Here is a 19,201-nt window from a genome sequence, read left to right as displayed (position 1 = left end):
AACAACTCAGCTTTTCACTCACAGCTATTGCCCCTCACCCCCCACCCCCTTTTTGCGCCAGTACGTCCCTCAGTTCGTGGGCTTATACTTTGGTGTTTTCTTGATCTTCGCATACTTACCTTACTTTTACCTTGTTCCATCCTCGCACTACCTATCGCGATACAACTTGCTATGTGTCAGTTCCTATTTTGATGGGTTGGTCTTTTATACACTCCTGGAAATTGAAATAAGAACACCGTGAATTCATTGTCCCAGGAAGGGGAAACTTTATTGACACATTCCTGGGGTCAGGTACATCACATGATCACACTGACAGAACCACAGGCACATAGACACAGGCAACAGAGCATGCACAATGTCGGCACTAGTACAGTGTATATCCACCTTTCGCAGCAATGCAGGCTGCTATTCTCCCATGGAGACGATCGTAGAGATGCTGGATGTAGTCATGTGGAACGGCTTGCCATGCCATTTCCACCTGGCGCCTCAGTTGGACCAGCGTTCGTGCTGGACGTGCAGACCGCGTGAGACGACGCTTCATCCAGTCCCAAACATACTCAATGGGGGACAGATCCGGAGATCTTGCTGGCCAGGGTAGTTGACTTACACCTTCTAGAGCACGTTGAGTGGCACGGGATACATGCGGACGTGCATTGTCCTGTTGGAACAGCAAGTTCCCTTGCCGGTCTAGGAATGGTAGAACGATGGGTTCGATGACGGTTTGGATGTACCGTGCACTATTCAGTGTCCCCTCGACGATCACCAGTGGTGTACGGACAGTGTAGGAGATCGCTCCCCACACCATGATGCCGGGTGTTGGCCCTGTGTGCCTCGGTCGTATGCAGTCCTGATTGTGGCGCTCACCTGCACGGCGCCAAACACGCATACGACCGTCATTGGCACCAAGGCAGAAGCGACTCTCATCGCTGAAGACGACACTTCTCCATTCGTCCCTCCATTCACGCCTGTCGCGACACCACTGGAGGCGGGCTGCACGATGTTGGGGCGTGAACGGAAGACGGCCTAACGGTGTGCGGGACCGTAGCCCAGCTTCATGGAGACGGTTGCGAATGGTCCTCGCCGATACCCCAGGAGCAACAGTGTCCCTAATTTGCTGGGAAGCGGCGGTGCGGTCCCCTACGGCACTGCGTAGGATCCTACGGTCTTGGCGTGCATCCGTGCGTCGCTGCGGTCCGGTCCCAGGTCGACGGGCACGTGCACCTTCCGCCGACCACTGGCGACAACATCGATGTACTGTGGAGACCTCACGCCCCACGTGTTGAGCAATTCGGCGGTACGTCCACCCGGCCTTCCGCATGCCCACTATACGCCCTCGCTCAAAGTCCGTCAACTGCACATACGGTTCACGTCCACGCTGTCGCGGCATGCTACCAGTGTTAAAGACTGCGATGGAACTCCGTATGCCACGGCAAACTGGCTGACACTGACGGCGGCGGTGCACAAATGCTGCGCAGCTAGCGCCATTCGACGGCCAACACCGCGGTTCCTGGTGTGTCCGCTGTGCCGTGCGTGTGATCATTGCTTGTACAGCCCTCTCGCAGTGTCCGGAGCAAGTATGGTGGGTCTGACACACCGGTGTCAATGGTTCTTTTTTCCATTTCCAGGAGTGTAGATAGGTCGACAGTGTGATAGCTTATATTCCCACGGAAATAGTATTACATTTTTCAGTTGAGATTTTGGAGGACTGCCCTTAGTCAATATCAATGAGGTCCTTGTTTCTTGTAATCTAGTATTTGCCCGCCTATTAATTACTGTATGGGACATCAAGCCATATCTTTTTATTTTTGGATTTGGTGTATGACATATACTCTCTAGGTATTTTATGAGTATTCCTCGCGTGTTCTTTGCATACCGTTATTCACTTAATATTTTTTGGCCGTTCGGTTTTGCATATCGTTGTGTTTTTGGTGTTGTGACATCTAATTCTGTTACATCGCCAGTAGTGATAATACTTTGGAGAGACATATGCACACTATTGTGTGCTTCGAAGGATATCAGTTTCAATCCTTCTCTTTTTATACCCTTTCTCCTGTTTTGCGAGGTCTACTGTTTTGGAAAATTTATTGTATTTAACTTGGTGGCTGGATGCCTTTACTGTCACTACAATCGACAGTTCACCTCAGGGAGAAAGTCGTGTGCCTCATCTGTCTGTGGATCTCGTAAACTTTGCTCTGGATGTTATCGTATTTTAACTGTTTCTGTCTCGTATTTTCTGAGGTGAAAATTAGGGACCCACACAGCATTTGTCAAAACGAGCGTGGGAGGCTGCCTAAAAAACCCACACCAGAGATGAAACTTCCTGGCAGGTTAAAACAGTGTTCCAGACCAGGTCTCGAACATGAAACCTTGTTTTCCTCGAGCAGTGTTCTTACTGGCAGAACTATCCAAACACATTACAGCAAACACTCCGCTGCAGAGTGAAAAATTCATTCTGCACTCTTAGGCTGGCCGGCGTACCAGACCAAAGGGCGTCAATCAGTCGCGTTGTTTCGATCCATGTTTGGCTCTCGTCCCTGTTTCGCAAGCTAGGGCGGTGGGAGTGAAGCTCGTGACGGAACCATCACATATCGCTCAGCGCTATTTTTCTTCTCATTTCACGGCTGTTTCTTAGGAGGGTACAAGTCCTGTAAACTCTAGAGGAAGGCTTTAAATTATCTTATTAAGAAACGAGCTGGCCGATGCGTGCGTTCCCTAGTCTACGTTGACCACAGAAAGTCAATCATAGAGGCTCTGGAGAAGGGAAATGGTTCCTCATGGCACCACAGTTCGTTGTAGTGGGTGTAATAAGTCCCTGGCCCTCGTTTTGGCAGAAAATGCGGTTTTCTCGTGTGAAGGCAACTACCGATGTGTCACTACAAGTCACTAACCCATAATTATGCGTTACGAACTCTCCTTCCCATACGTAGATCTAAGAATTGCCCGCACAGTGCTGTTCCACCACAGTGAGAAAGTTCATTGCCTTTTCCTCCAAATCTTGTTATCCAATCAACTGACTTTTGCCAATCACCGTGTTTAGGCATGAAGAGCTCGACCAATGAGTGAAACATGACTAGCAGCCAACACCAACCTATTGCATGTTAAGATGCATTCTGTAAGTCACGAATGGGAAATTTCTGCATGGTTCCCTGTAGTCAAGTAAATAAAGCGAAATTCTCTCTGGTCACTGTGACCATGTCAGTATATCCTATACTTCATGTAGAGTTTTTCAAAAAGTAGGGAGTTAGGTTCAGACCAAGAGAATTTTGGGCACTTGTTGTGGGGAAGCCGTTTGGGGTACACGTGGTCCAGAGAGCGACGGAAGCCCTCTTTTTCTCCCGCCATCTCAGTTGTCTTCCTCTGGTACAGACTGTCACGTTTAGGGGGCACATTTGCTGAGTCTCAATAAGTGTCGCATTTAGCATTAGCGCTATCCATTCCATGAGCTGCTCACAATTTGCGAGCTTTGTTAAGCAATTTGAGTTGCTTGATTAATTCTATCATTTCTTGGACTCGTCTGCTTTGCATCGTTCTAGCTGCACAGGTCAGGGAAGTTTGCAGTGTTTCCAAAACAGTTTTCCACATAGATGAGGTAGCTCCCACAATGTTAGCGAGGCATTCATGATTAAGCTGAACTTCTCTTTGTGATTCAGTATTTTAGAGAACTTTGTGCCCTTTGTGTTGGAGCAATTTATCAGCCAAAATTACGAGAATTTATGTTCATTTAGCTGGAAAGTCATTTTCTGTCATTTTAATGTGGTATACTTCGAGATTTTGAGTAAACAAATGACTTATTAAATGCAGACTTAATTTTTGAATCTCAGAACCGAGTGATAGTCCTTCAACTGATACTGGTTAGGAGACCCTCTAAAAACATGTGCATCTCAGTAGTAGGGTAACCTTCGTTGTAGATCGTTTTGTTAGTCCAGATTGCCTACATTCAGGGACAAGCATACATTCAGGGGTAAACCTAATGTTCTCCTTTGACTGACAAATCCTTAACCTATTGTTCTGCTAAAAGGATTATGAACCCCTGGGGATAATCTGAGCTTCTGAGAAACCTCACCCCACCCCACCCCATCATTCCTCCCCTTCCTCCTCACCTATGCCTCCTCCACCTCCACCCCTCTGGGAACTCCCCTCACCAATACAAGTACACTTCCATGCATGAGTTATTCGAATAGCCCCCTCCCACTCTATTAATTTGATTGACTAATTAATTAAATTGATCAATTAAATAACCACTCCCTTCCCACCCCCCAGCCCTCCTCCTCCCCTCTCCCACCTGCAAATAGGCAGTAAAAAGACTCAATCAATTGGCTATTTGGCGGAATATCGATTGCATTGTATGGAATATTGTTTAAACAATTTGTGGTAAACATGGCAATATGTGAAACACTGTTCATTTAAACAATTTATTGGATACAAGGCAGTATATGGAATTTGGTGGTAAATCAATTGCAGTATATTTAGTATGGTTTAAACAATTTATGGTAGACAAGTCAATGGCTGGAATATTGCTTACTTAAACAATTTGTGGGATACAAGGCAGTTTTTGGAATATGATTTATTTATTTATTTATTTAAAGAATTCGTCGGAAAATTGACTGTACTGTATGGAACACTGTTTATTTAAACATTTTGAGGGTGACAAAGCAGGATGGAATATTTAAACAGTTGTGGGGCCTTTTTTTATCCTGATCGCACAAGGAATATTGTCAACATAATTTACCACGTGTAATTACAATGTTAAAAATCTTTTGCTCCGACTGCAGGGCATTGCACTTTGGGAACACCTTTTTGCGTACTCCTGCACATGCAGGGTGCACTACGCGAAGTAGTGCCCTGCAACTGACTGACTGGATGTCGCGCTATTAGCCAAACAAAAGCGCCAGGTGGCGGCAATCCTTTGACATTGATATCTGAGAAATTCCTGTCGAAACACATGTTCTCTTTCTCTCAACTGACCACGTCCTGTCACATGCCACTACCGAACCTGCATGTGCCGTCAGTCGTGCACGGCCTAAACCGCAAACAAAGCAGTGGTAACATGGCCAAGCCCCAATTATGGATGTCTTGGAAGTATTCCTTCACTTTATCAGGTTCATTGACTAATTAATTAAATCGACACCCTTTGTGTTGGACAGTTTTTCCTTCCTTCCTATTGATGAATACAACGATTGAAATATTTACTGGATTCGATTCTGCAGCCACCCGGTTTACAAACTCTACAGGATTTTCCCCCCTTGCCTCCTATCGGTGGATACTAGCATAGTTAGGTCATTTGATAGGAAGTCCGTTATCTTGGAAGTAGCTAAAAATTTCAAATGCAGCTCAGATGCATGTTATGTACTTAACCAATCTGCAGAATGGTTGGACTGGTGTGTGTGCTCGCAATACCACTATCGGAAACAATAAATAGGTCAATCAGGAATTTTATATTACGATTCCGTTTTTAAAGCACGATATAACCCCTAATTATGTTAGCTCCACTACATTCGTGAGGAGGAGGAAGGGCCAACTCTATGATAGGATAGAGACAACAATAACAAATACCTCTGCAAGACAGGGTCCACTGTGTTGTATTGAGAAGCACTAAACACGACACACTTAAACCAAAATCCAGTTTGTAGCCATAGTTGTCAGGGCTAGATGTCACAGATCGGTGAAACATTCGTACACCCTCGTGTTCATGTCCCAAAGTCCACAGGTAGCGTCCCTTGCTGTCGTACACCACCAGTTCTAACGCTTAGAGGCCAGAGGAAACTGCCGCAGTCGTGTGTGACAGAATATACCATTCCAGCGATGGAGGGCATCCAGAAATGATTGGACTGGTACGAATTCGGATGTTATCAATATGCCCAGTGTCAACACTTCGCTCAATTTTCCGCCGGGAATCCATGCAACACACACGATTGTGGAGACTTCCCAACTTGTACTGAATATTAGTTCGCTAATCAGCTATCCAGAGGGCGCCACCGCCAGGACTTGCCCCTGCAGCTGCGGGCAAGAACCGACTAGCTGGCCAGCGGGAGCTTTCTGTATATCTGCCACTCGCGAGAGCCTTAAGCCAGAAAGGCCCATTTCTTCCGGTCACAGGCTACCTCCACCACGAATCCTGCATGCCACATGGTGTCGTCCTAGGGAACGATACATATTTGTAACTGTAATTACAGTGAAATATTACGATTGCAGCCTCAATCTGATGACATTCGACAAGGGACGAAGTGTCAGAAATACCTCCTCCTGATAGCTGTGGCTCTGATAGTATCAACATCTATATTCCTCTTATGACTGGACATATTTTGCCGCGTAAAATCCTTTATCGCCCTTATGACTATCGGTGCATTGAAACCGCAATTCCCACGCCAGAGCCTTATGACCAGACATAGCCATTTTCTTTGGACATGTTGGAACAATATCCGCATTAACATTACACCCCAATACAAATTTTCTAAGCCTGACAATCACAGGAGTCAATCACGTATCCACTAGTAACTATAGTTCTTCGATGGTAACTGAATGCTGGTAACACCAAACAATACTGAGCGTAAATCCGAGATAGTTGGACATGCCTCATTTGTTTTTCTTGCGAGAGGCACTAGTGTGACTTAGGAAGAGAGACATATCGTCTTATAAGCGACCAGATGTTAAAAACACGATCGCATTGACCATGTTTCTGTCACCCTGCGTAAGAAGCAGTCTTGGTTGTACAGGCAAACACAAGTATCGCTAGCGATATACATGCTTTATACATCGACGTATGGGATTGCTTCTGCTTCTGAATGGAGTTTTCTTCCATACAAATACGTCGACATTGAATATGGATGGTGATTACAGGGCGTGAATTAACAGACAAAAAGTGCGGTTGCACGTCGCCAGCGATGTAAGCTCATAATAAAATCACCCTGATAACCGAATTTAGACAGCGATTGCCGCGGGGAGTGACCGCGTGGTTTAAGGCGCCATATCACGGATTGCATGGCCCCTCCCGCTGGAGGTTCGAGTCCTCCCTTGGGCATGGGAGTGTGTGTTGTTCTTAGCATAAGTTAGTTTAAGCTAATTTAAGTAGTGTGTAAGTCTAGGGACCGATGGCCTCAGCAGTTTGGTCCTTAAGGAATTCACACACATTTGAACATTTTTAGAAAGTGATTCGGCTAAGCAACGTGGTATTAAGCCAACATTTGCAACTCCCTCTTACAGCTGCCAGATATTTCCAAAGCTAACAAACTGTATTTGTAACACATTCTATCTTGATACTATGTAGACAGTGTGACAGAGCGTTTGCAATATATCCATGGGGTTATAGACGTCTGAAGATGATGATTGAGTGAGAATGATCATATGCAATAGATGGTGTGCTATGTGAGCAATCACTTACAAAATGCAACACTAGACTGAAGTCGTAATAAATGTATAAAATCCTATGATCAATACACTGGCATTTCAGAACTATACTGTTATGATCTCTGGTGGAAATGCTGCCTGCGATTTGGAATCAAGTCTCTCCGTTCAACTACATACTTCACGACACTCTCATTCCTCGAAACGAGTCTCTTTTCTTGAACCTCTCTCTTAAGGACCTAATACAGCAAAACACCAATTGGTTTTAGAGAGACCCTCTGCATCTTGTAACTGTCCCTCAGTCTCTGTCACGCCCTCTCTCCCTCACTGCAGCTTTGTCCATGTGATAATTCCAATTTAAGTCAGAATTGATTGGGAGTCGGGGAATGCTATATCTAAGACTTTCTGTATTCTGTGGCGTGATGAGTTAATGCGACAGGACCATGTCTGGACTACTTGGTGGAAACGTGAACATGTTTTCATAGCTCCACCAATGGTGTACAATGTGACTTAAATTGGATTTATCACATGGACAAAGTTGCAGTGAGGGCGAGAGGGCAGGCCAGAGGTTGAGAGATGCAGAGAGTCTGTCTAAAACCACATTGGCGTTTTGCTGTATGGCGCCCTTAGAAGTTAGATTCAAGAAAGGCGACTCGTTTCAAGGTATGACAGTGCCACGAACATGTTTCACTAGTAGTTGTAATTGTTAAAAGACATCTCATTTGCATCCACCACAAACATGTGGTTGAATGGAGAGACTTGATTCCAGATCACAGACAGCATTTTTACCAGAAAGCATAACACTATGGATCCGAAATGCCAGTGTGTTGGTCATAGGATTTTACACATTTCTTACGACTTCAATTTAGCGTTGCATTTTGTAAGTGATTCCTCACATAGCACACCATCTATTGTATGTGGTCATTCTCAGTCAATCATCATCTCCCCTAGTCTACAACCGCATGGATGTATCGCAAAACCTCTGTTACACTGTCTACATTATATCAAGATACAGTGTGTTACAAATACTGTTTGCTAGCTTTGGAAATATCTGGCAGCTGCAAGAGGGAGTTGCAAATGTCGGCTTGGTTCAAAAATGGCTCTGAGCACTATGGGACTTAACATCTGAGGTCATGAGTCCCCTAGAACCTAGAAATACTTAAACCTAACTAACCTAAGGACATCACACACACCTATTCCCGAGGCAGGATTCGAACCTGTGACCGTAGCGGTCGCACGGTGTCGGCTTAGTACACGTTCCTTACCTGAATTACTTTCTAAATTGGGTATAAGGGTGATTTTATTACGAGCTTACACCACTGACGACTTGCACTTTCAGTCTGTTAATACACACCCTGTGATCACCGTTTATATTCAATGTCGTAGTGTTTGTGTGGAAAACCACTTCATTCAGAAGCAAAACCAAACGCCAATCTATAAAGCATGTATAGTTTTTATATCTACATCATTAATACGGATATCGTTAGCGACACTTGTGTGTGCCTGTAGAACCAGGAATGCGTTTTGTGCAGGGTGATAGTAACATAAATCATTGCAATCGTGTTTTCAACATCTGGTCGCTTATAAGATGATGCGTTTCTCTTACTAAGACATACCAGTGGCACTCGCAAGAAAAGCTAATGAGGCATGTCCATCCACCGCGGATTTTCGCTCAGTTTTGTTTGGTGTTATCAGCATTCAGTTACTGGCGAAGTACTATAGTTAGTATGGGATATGTGATTGACTTGCTGTGATTGACAGACTTAGAAAGTTTGTGTTTTCGTGTAGAGTTACTGTGGATATTGTTCCCACACGTGCAAAGAAAATGGCTATGTCTGGTCATAAGGGAGGTATGACTCTGACATGGGGGATTGCGGTTTCAGTGCACCAGTAGTCATAAGGGCGATAAAGGATTTTACGTGACAAAATATGACCAGCCATAAGAGGAATACAGCTATTGACATTTCTAGAGCCACAGCCATCAGGAATAGGTATTTCTGAGACTTTGCCCATTGTCAAATGTCATCAGATTGCGGCTGCAATCGTAATATTTCATTGTAATTTCAGTCATAAATATGTGTAGTTTCCTAGGAAGGCACCATGTGGCATGCAGGACGCATGGTGGAGGTAGTCTGCTACCAGAAGAAATGGGCATTTCTGGTTTAAGGCTCTCACGAGCGGCGGGTACAAAGAAAAGTTCCCACTGGGCAGCTAGTCGATTCTTGCCTGCAGCTGCAGGGGCAAGTCCTGCCGGTGGCGCCCTCTGGATAGCTGAAGACGAACTAATACCCAGTACATGTTGAGCTGGCTCCCTGATCGAGTTTGTTGCATGTATTGTCCACGGAAATTTGGGTGATTCAGTATCGATCACTGCCATGTGTTGGCACTGGATGTATTGACAATATCAGAATTGTACCAGTCCAATCGTCCACGATATCCATGGCTTGGGTCGCGCATTCTGTGACACACATGCCTCCACGGCTGTGGCACTTTTTTCTGGCCTCTGAGCATTGGAGCTGGCGGTATTCGACAGGACATGTGAGCTACCTGTGTACATTGGGACATGAACGCGCAGGATGTATGAACGTTTCAGTAATCTCTGTCATCTAGCCCTGACAACTACTGCTAAAGACTGGACTGTGGTTTATGTGTGTCGTGGTTAGTGCTTCTCAATACACTGCAGTGGACTCTGTCTTGCAGAGGTATTTGCTGTTATCGTCTCTGTCTTATCATGCAGTAGGCCATTCCTCCTCCTTCCGAATGTGGCAGAGAGAATCTACTTAGCGGTTAAAACATGCATTTAAAACATAACCGCAACATCAAATTCTTGATGATGAAATAATTGTTTGTGATAGTGGTATTGCGAGCACGATCACCAGCACAAGGACATAGCATGCAACTGACCTTAAATTTGAAATTTTCATCTAACTCCAATGTAATGGACTTCCTACCATATGACCTAACTGTGCCAGTATCCATCGACAAGAAGGAAGAGGGAGAAAATTCCAGTATGGTTTGGAAACTGGGTAGTTACAGGACGGAATCCTGCCAAATACTCCAGTCCTAGTATCCATCAATCAGAAGCAAGGAAAAACTGTCCCATACAACTGGTATCGATTTAATTAATTAGTCAATCAATCCGATAGAGTGACACCCACTGCTGGGTGTTTACCAGGTAAATGCTTCTTTGTTTGCGGTTTGGTCCGAACACAAATGACGGCTCATGCAGGACCAGCAGTACCACAAGATAGGACATGCTACCTGAGAGAGAGAGAGAGAGAGAGAGAGAGAGAGAGAGAGAGAGAGTGAGAGAGAGAGGGAGAGCACGAGTTACGACGGTAATTTGTCAGGTATCAATATCGAAGGGTTGCCGCCACCTGATGCATTCCTTCAGAGATTTGTGCAACATCCGGTCTGTTAGTTGCGGGCCCCGATAAAGCGTAGTATGGCCTGTGTGTGCAGGAATACAAGAAGCAGTCAGCCCAGCACGCAATGCCCTGCGGTCGATGCGAAACATTTTTAACAGTTTAATTACATGTGGTGACTTACGTTGACAGTATTACTTGCACAATCTGGACAAAAAACCGTAGTTTTTTAAATATTCCACATTGCCTTATCACCCTCAAAACGTTTAAATAAACAATATTCCATACAGTGCAGTAAATTTCCCAGCAAATTCTTCGAATAAATAAATAAACTATATTGCAAACATTTCCTTATATCCAATAAATTATTTAAATAAATAATATTCACACATTGCCTTGTCTACCAGAAATTGTTAAAACAATATCCCATATACTGCAATCAATTTCCGGCCAAATAGCAAATCGACTTAGTCTTTCTCCCGCCAGTTTCTAGCCAGGGAAGAGGAGTGGGAGAGCTGGGGGTGGAAGGGGAGGTGAGAAGTTATTTAATTGATTAATTTAATTAATTAGCGAATCAAATTGGTTGAGTGGGATGGGGATATTCGAAAAACTTAGGTCTGAAAGTGTACTTGTATCGGTGATGGAAGTTCCTAAAGGGGGGAGGAGAAGGGGTAGGTGAGAAAGAGGGGAAGGGGTGGGGAGAAGTTTCTCATAAGGACAGATTATCCATGGGCGGTCATAATACACTTATCAGAGCGATGTGTTACGGATCTGCCTATCAAAAGAGAACCATGTGTTTCCCATGAACGTGTGGTTGCCCCTGAATGTATGCAACTCGCCCTAAAAATGCGCTAGATCGAAGGTTACCCTACTACTTATTCCTACTTGGTTTACTCTCTGTGACAGTGTTCCACTGCAAAGCAGGTGCCAACTCTTTTGTTTAAATGTTAAACAGGAATTTGACCTTTAGTTATGATTTATGTGCATTGCACTAAGCTCGTCTTAGATGTGCGAAAGGTAGTTTAAAAATTATAGACTGGCAACACATGATTAACTCATGACGAACCTTATCCAGGACATTTCTTCAGGAACTGCATCGGAACCTTTTGAGGGAGAGGTGTCGGAAGCAGTTGCATTACCTCACACACAGCAAACAGCACCGATAACCGAGCAGGGTGGAAATGGCAGTCCTTTCGTCATGGAATCAAATGTAGCACAGAGCAGCTCAAGTTTAGCAATTATGTGGAACGTCCCACTCTGGTTCAAACAAATGTTGAAAGAAGCATACGAGAGAGATGGAAAAGCCGAAGCATACAGAACAGAGACAAAGGAGAGAGACAGGAATACAGAAGCAGATAAGAAAGAAGCACAGATGAGAGGTAGGAAAGCCGAAGCGGATAAAAATAGGCCAAGGCAGACAAAGAGCGGAAGCACACAGAAAGGAAGCGAAGGAGGAAGGAGGACAGAAAGAAATTCTGGAAAAAGTGACAGAGCTAGAAAGAAAATCTGATTCCCAATTGAAATCAATGGACGGAAGGAACGTCGAAGTTTCCAAAACTGTGAAAGGCGGCGTGGCCAGGCTGATCCAAGACAAGAGGAATCGAGATTGCAAAAGTTAGAGGAAAGTAACTGCTCACTTTATAAACGGCTGCAGACGATAGAATATGTGAATACACCACTATGTCAAAAGGTGGAAACTCTGGAGGAGCGAACAGTTTCGAGGACGACAGAACCAGTATAATTTGCACAAACCGAAGAATTTCCCTCACTCAGACGCAATGTAGGACAGTTAACATAGGAGACTGAACAACCATGAGCCACAGTGAGACTAATATCAGTAGCAGAGAGGAGAATTAGCAGCATTAATGAGCAGAGTATTTGTAAGAGTTTGCAAAAGCGTAACTTTGTCGGTATCAGACAGGGCCATTATGGAAGAATCAAATGCACCGACGGGATCTGTGTCCAGTAACGGACAAACATTTGGTGCCAAACACTTATTCACATTGAGAAAATTTCTTACATTTGCTGCAGGCGGAGACTTGCGTGTCAAAACATGGCTGGCGCAATTTAAAGACAGTTTCCCGAACTCTTGTCAATGTAGAGTAATTAGAAATTGTTAGTAGCCACACGACTCGTAAAGCAATTGTGCTGCACACCAAAACAAGGTGCGACTGAGCATCTCGACGAAATTTAAAAAAGAAACAAGCACCTTTACCACAAATATAACATTAGTTAGACAATTCAATTGTTCATAAACATAATGCCAACAGAACACAAGAGATTCCTTATTTGCATTGAGAAGAAAGATCCGGAGACACTCGGATTAATATTAATTGATTATGATGAATATGTGCAAGAAGAGAAAAGAGCACGTGTTGCACCGGAAAGAAGACAGTACGGAGTTTTATGGGGATATAAGCACACGAATGGGAATGTAAGAGAGGAGCAATGGAAGTCGGTCTCTGAATCAGCCAGCAAATTGGCGAAATACAAAAACAGACATTTTAAGGAAGTAGCATGACAGTGGAACGGAGCACTCGAGCAGCCAAGAAACTATAGATTAGAGGAATCCAGCTCCAGACCGCAATCAACGAACCTGACACAAATGAACTGTTTTGTAAAGCAAGATTTTCTTTAGTTTTTAGTTGTGTTTAGCTATAAGTCTATGCCTGATTCTTACGTGTGAGTATATCAAGAGTGTTGTGGCCATTAGCGTTTTGCACATGATTGCTTCTTTTGGGAGTTTATGAGGTTAAATTTTAATAAGTCGAGCGCGCTTTGCAATAACTTGAGACGTGTGTGTCTGAGGGAAATTTTTTTTTCATTTTTTCAATCACATGGGGTAGGAATACTTAATTACATGAGTGTAATACATGTTTTACTAATGTACCAAAGAAAGATGCGCAAATGTAACCACTGAGAATCGTCGGCGAGTTCTGTCGAAATGTATCGTAGATGTACTTTATTTCAGTGTCAAGAAGTCTACTCAAAGTAAACGTAACCCTAATGTGTCACTCCTGAAACGATATAACTTTTTCAGTGCTTACTGTGCTTAATCTTTTCATTGACGTCCGATCCATATGTTATGTGCCATATGTTGTATGTTGTGAGATGTCGCATTCAACTTTTTAGGGGGAAACCTCTTGCCTCTACCAATTATGTGACAGTTTAGGAAGATGTAGCATCAGGCATTTTTGACTTGACAGGTGATTTAGTGTCAATGACGTGAGGAAGAGTCTTGTTTCTTATATTCTGCATGGTTGTGGTACACACTGCAATGTTTTGAGAGATTTTACCTGTCGCTGGCTGTGAATAACGCTCCAGGGTATTATCCGCTGTGATATGATGATTTTACAATCACCAACTTTCGCCTGCTGAGCCCTGAGCGAAAGTGACAATATTTCTGTTACTGATTTTATGTTCGTTCACGCCATCTCTCTGCATCCTGCAGCCTGTTTCGTTAGTGGGCGCTGAACGTAATGTAAAATTGATCACGTGGACAGACAAATAAATAAGTGCGCCAGACATGTGTTAAATCTGAAAATTTTGGAGGAACGAATTTTGGTTTCCTTTTAAAATAATCTACTAGTTTCTTTGCATTAGACAGTAGCTGTAGGAGCTGTATTTTTCCGTCCTTTGAGTTAAATTAAGATTAACAATACATGAAATATAAAATCATACTTTGATTACATTTGTCACGGTTCTACATTCACTTCCAGTGTATCGAATACTCACAGCATAATTAATATGTTAGGATCTATCTGTGGGGTTGTGATGATTAGCATAAGTACTGTATTTTCTAACCGTAGCGTACAAATGCTGCAAGACCAGTTGCGCCTCTAGAAAGACGCGACGGGACGTTCCGACAGCAGGGATGGCGAGGTGATTACTCTGGGACGACCCGGCTGACCGCCCGCTCCTCTGACAAAGCCACAAAAAGCGCCGCTAGCACTTACCCATTGACATTTGCCACCACATATACACTATGTGATCAAAAGTATCCGGAAATCTCCAAAAACATACGTTTTTCATATTAGATGCATTTTGCTGCCACCTACTGCCAGGTACTCCATTTCGGCGACCTCAGTAGTCATTAGACATCGTGAGAGGGCAGAAGGGGGCGCTCCGCGGAACTCACGGACCTCGAACGGGGTCAGGTGACTGGGTGTCACTTGTGTCATACATCTGTACCCGAGATTTCCACACACCTAAACATCCGTTGGTTCACTGTTTCCGTTGTGGTAGCTAAGCGGAAACGTGAAGAGACACGAACAGCACAAAAGTGTACAAGCCGACCTCGTCCGTAGACTGACAGAAACCGCCAACAGTTGAAGAGGGTCGTAATGTGTAATAGGCAAACATCTATCCAGACCATCACACAGGAATTCCAAATTGCATCAGGATTCACTGCAAGTACTATGACAGTTAGGCGGGATGTGAGGAAACTTGGAGTACACGGTAGATCGGCTGCTCATAAGCCACACATCACGCCGGTAAGTGTCAAACGACGCCTCGCTTGGTGTAAGGAGCGTAAACATTGGACGACTGAACAGTGGAAAAACGTTGTGTGGAATGACGAATCACGGTACACAATGTGGCGATCCGGTGGCAGGGTGTGGGTATGGCGAATGCCCGGTGGACGTCATCTGCCAGTAGAATTCGGAGGCGGTGGTGTTATGGTGCGGTCGTGTTTTTCATGGAGGGGGCTTGCACCCCTAGTTGTTTTGCGTGTCACTATAACAGCACAAGCCTACATTGATGTTTTAAGCACTTTCTTGCTTCTCACTGGTGAACAGCAATTAGGGGATGGCGATTGCATCTTTCAACACGATCGAACACCTGTTCATAATGCACACCCTGTGGCGGAGTGGTTGCAAGAAATAACATCCCTGTAATGGACTTGCCTGCACAGAGTCCTGACCTGAATCCTATAGAACACATTTGGGCTGTTTTGGAACGCCGAATTCGTACCAGGCCTCACCGACCGACATCGATACCTCTCCTCAGTGCAGCACTCCGTAAAGAATGGACTGCCATTCCCCAAGAAACCTTCCAACACCTGACTGCTCGTATGCCTCCGAGAATGGAAGCTTTTATCAAGGCTAAGGGTGGGCCAACACCATACTGCATTCCATCATTACCGATGGAGGGCGCCATGAGCTTGTAAATCATATTCAGCCAGGTGTCCGGATACTTTTGATCACATAGTGTATATCTGTCTCTAAACAGTGTCAGCTGGCGTACTTTCCTCGACAGCATTCCTCCCTTCCACGGAGGGAAGTCCCACGTCACGAAATATGCTCTCTCAGTTGCGTCTCAGAACGATTCTGCTTTGTTAACCCACGAACACAAAATTCATTTCCATGTACAACTTAATTGATTTGTTTTCATCACCCCAAGGATTAAACTATACTGTACACTCAGTTGTTTTTAAATATAAATCTAAGGTAAATAAAATCTTTTAGTGAAGCAACAGTGGCTCATAATTAATAAAGTGTCTGGCCGAATGAGACAGCAACAGATTTAAATTTTGTGATCATTTTTCTTTTCTTGACTCACTTTACAGAAAGATTAACCCTTTGGCAATTTTTCTTTCAAGCAATATCAAAATTGCGAACTGAAGTTTTTGAATAGAGTTTATCATTAGCATACGTTGCGCAAAGTTACGTGGGCGCCAGTTAATGATGTAGCAGTTTCCTTCAATTTTGTGGCGCTGTTTTTCCTTGTGCAACGATAATCTGCGTGCAAACGGAAAGAGAAAGTCTTGAAGGTGTGTTATTATACAAATGTTTGGCGAATTATTAAGTTGAACATCTGAAATGGACTTATCTTTTCTGGGAAGAGGAAGACTGACTTGGACTATAGCACGGACAAGTTTAGAACAAGAAGAAAGCAGCACCTCTTGTGCCAGTGAATGATGTTCAGTATGACAGTTTTGGTCACTGGCCAGAGTATGAGTCAAAAAGGAGGAGGTAGGCATTGCACTAAGGGGTATTCGACTGTAAAAAAGGGAAACTGTGGAATTGTTCTATGCTTTGCACGTAAATGGAATTGTTTTAAGACATTTCACATTAAATAGTATAAAACGCAACCATTTTTTGAACAACAGGAACAAAAATGTAATACTTATGTTGTAACACCCATGCTGCTTTTATGAGCAATGTTACTTACAGGCGACATACTGTATTTTGGAAAAAAATGCATGTAAAATTGTCGACATGGCCATATACATCTAATTTAAGTAACTTAATATTTTTTTCTCTACAATATTTCATTGACTACCAAATAAAGGGTAAACATGCAAAGTAACTTATATAGTATAAGATCAAAGTAACAGTTTTATTAGCGTTAGTGACATTGACTCCTAGGTGCTCATGCACCATTGTGAACTTCAGACAAAACTGTATTGAAGATGATCGTTTTATTGTATGACATCCCAGAGTGGATCAATATTATTTCAGTACTTGATATCCTTTTCAATAGGATATTAGTTTTTATGCTGAAATTTCATTTCATTAAAAAAACTGCTTACCTTGAAAAGCTAATAATTCATTACAATCTTACACGACAATTTCAGTGACGTGATAAGCTGCCAACATATTCTTAGAAGCAATCCTGCAGTGTTAACTAGGCTATGAAAAAACTTTGTGATCATTTTGTTTGCATCAAGTGGGACCACCGTGTTTTATATTTAAAGTTTGCTAGCAAATTTTATATGAACTAATTTGGGGTATCCTAGTTAACTGTAGGTTATGTTGTCATTCTACTCAAACTGGGGATGACATCTTGCTATTTTTTTTAATCTTATCTGATGGAAAGCTGTTAGGAATGTTGTATTCTTCGAGTCCCAGTTGGACTGAAGTAGGACTGTTTCTTTAAGTGCCAATACTAAGTGACTATCTAGTTTTGCAATAACTGGAGCTTTATTCTTTTTTAAAAAAAAAATTATGATGGAGTGATATGATGTGACCGCCACATATTTCTGAATGATATTTGATTAATTTTCCGCTCATTTAGTGGCTACTACTGAAGGGAGCACAAGGCTTAAAAATACCTTGTTAAGAAACGAGTGGGCCCAGGTGTGCATCCTGTGCCCTGACTTGACCACAGGAATCATAGAGGCTCTGGAGAGGGGGAATGGTTCCCCAGGGCACCACAATTCGTTGTGAAATGATAATTAAATCAAGACCTTAAACTGTCGATAGGCGCTGATATACATCAACGAAGACAGTTGAAAATGTGTGCCCCGACCGGGACTCGAACCCGGGATCTCCTGCTTACATGGCAGACGCTCTATCCACCTCAGCCACCGAGGGCACAGAGGATAGAGCGACTGCAGGGACTTATCCGTCGCACGCTCCCCGTGAGACCCCTATTCCGGACTTAATGTCCACACACAACATTCGTAGTGCCCATGCCCATTGCACTCATTACTCGCGGCGAGTCCCGTAAGAGTTCGGGAAATGCGTGTGCATATGAAGATGGTATCTGTTTTTTCGGACATCTTCATACAGTTCGTTATAGTGGGTCTAATAAGCACCTGTCCCTCGCTTTGGCAGAAAATGTGGCTTTCTCGCTTGAAGGCAGCTACCGCTGTGTCACTGGAAGTCCTTAGACTATAATTATGCGTTACAAATTCACCTTCCCGTACGCAGATCTAAGAATTGTCCGCACAGCGCTGCTCCAACACCGTGAGAAAATTCGTTGCCTTTCCCTCCCAATCTTGTTATCCAATCAATTGACTTTTGCCGACCACCGAGTTTAGGCATAAAGAGCTCGACCAATGAGTGCAACGTGACTAGCCGCCAGTACCAACATGCTGCATGTTAAGATGCATTCTGTAAGTCAAGAATGGGAAATTTCTGCATTATTCAAGTAAATAAAGCGAAATTCTCGCTGGTCACCATGACCATGTCTGGCGGTCCACCACTTCATGCAGAGTTTTTAGAAAAATCGGGACTTAGGTTTAGAGGAGGAGACTTTTCGGTCCTTGTTATGGGGGGCCGTCTGGGGCACTCTTGGTCCACAGATCGACGGAGTAGCCATTTTATACTGCCATCTGAGTCGTCTTTCTCTGGCACTGACCGTCGGGTTCTGGCGCACGTTTGTTGAGTTTGAATAAATGTCATATTTGGCATTAGTAGCATCTACTTTCTGAGCAGCTCACAATTTACAAGACTTGCTACACAACTTGAGGTTCCTGATTAATTCTATTATTTCGTGAATCTTGCACTCATTTACGTTGAATTTGCGAGCTGCACACATTAGGAAGCTTATAGTGTTTCCCGAGCAGCCTTCGATGTAGAGAAGGTACCTGCCACACTGTTAGAGAGACAGTCACGTTTAAAATGAGATGTAGAAAGCTTTGTGTTTCAGTATTTCATACGACATTGTGCTCGTTGCTTTGGAGCAATTTCTCTGTCAACATTACGAGACTTCATGTTCATTTACTTGGAAAGTTAATTTCTGTCTTTTTTTAATGTGGTATACGTCAA

At 43.6% G+C, this 19,201-nt stretch overlaps 1 non-coding gene across 1 annotated transcript; it reads right to left on the bottom strand.

The window, feature by feature from the left end:
- Positions 1-17,948: 17,948 nt before the first annotated feature.
- Positions 17,949-18,023, bottom strand: Trnat-ugu. The gene has a single exon. It is a non-coding gene; the product is annotated as a tRNA-Thr (tRNA).
- Between the last annotated feature and the right edge of the window lie 1,178 nt (positions 18,024-19,201).

This window comes from Schistocerca piceifrons, chromosome X (assembly GCF_021461385.2).
Source record: "Schistocerca piceifrons isolate TAMUIC-IGC-003096 chromosome X, iqSchPice1.1, whole genome shotgun sequence".
NCBI classification, from domain to species: domain Eukaryota; kingdom Metazoa; phylum Arthropoda; class Insecta; order Orthoptera; family Acrididae; genus Schistocerca; species Schistocerca piceifrons.
The sequence above is the reverse complement of the archived record's forward strand: the minus strand, read 5'-3'. Positions and strand labels throughout refer to the sequence as shown.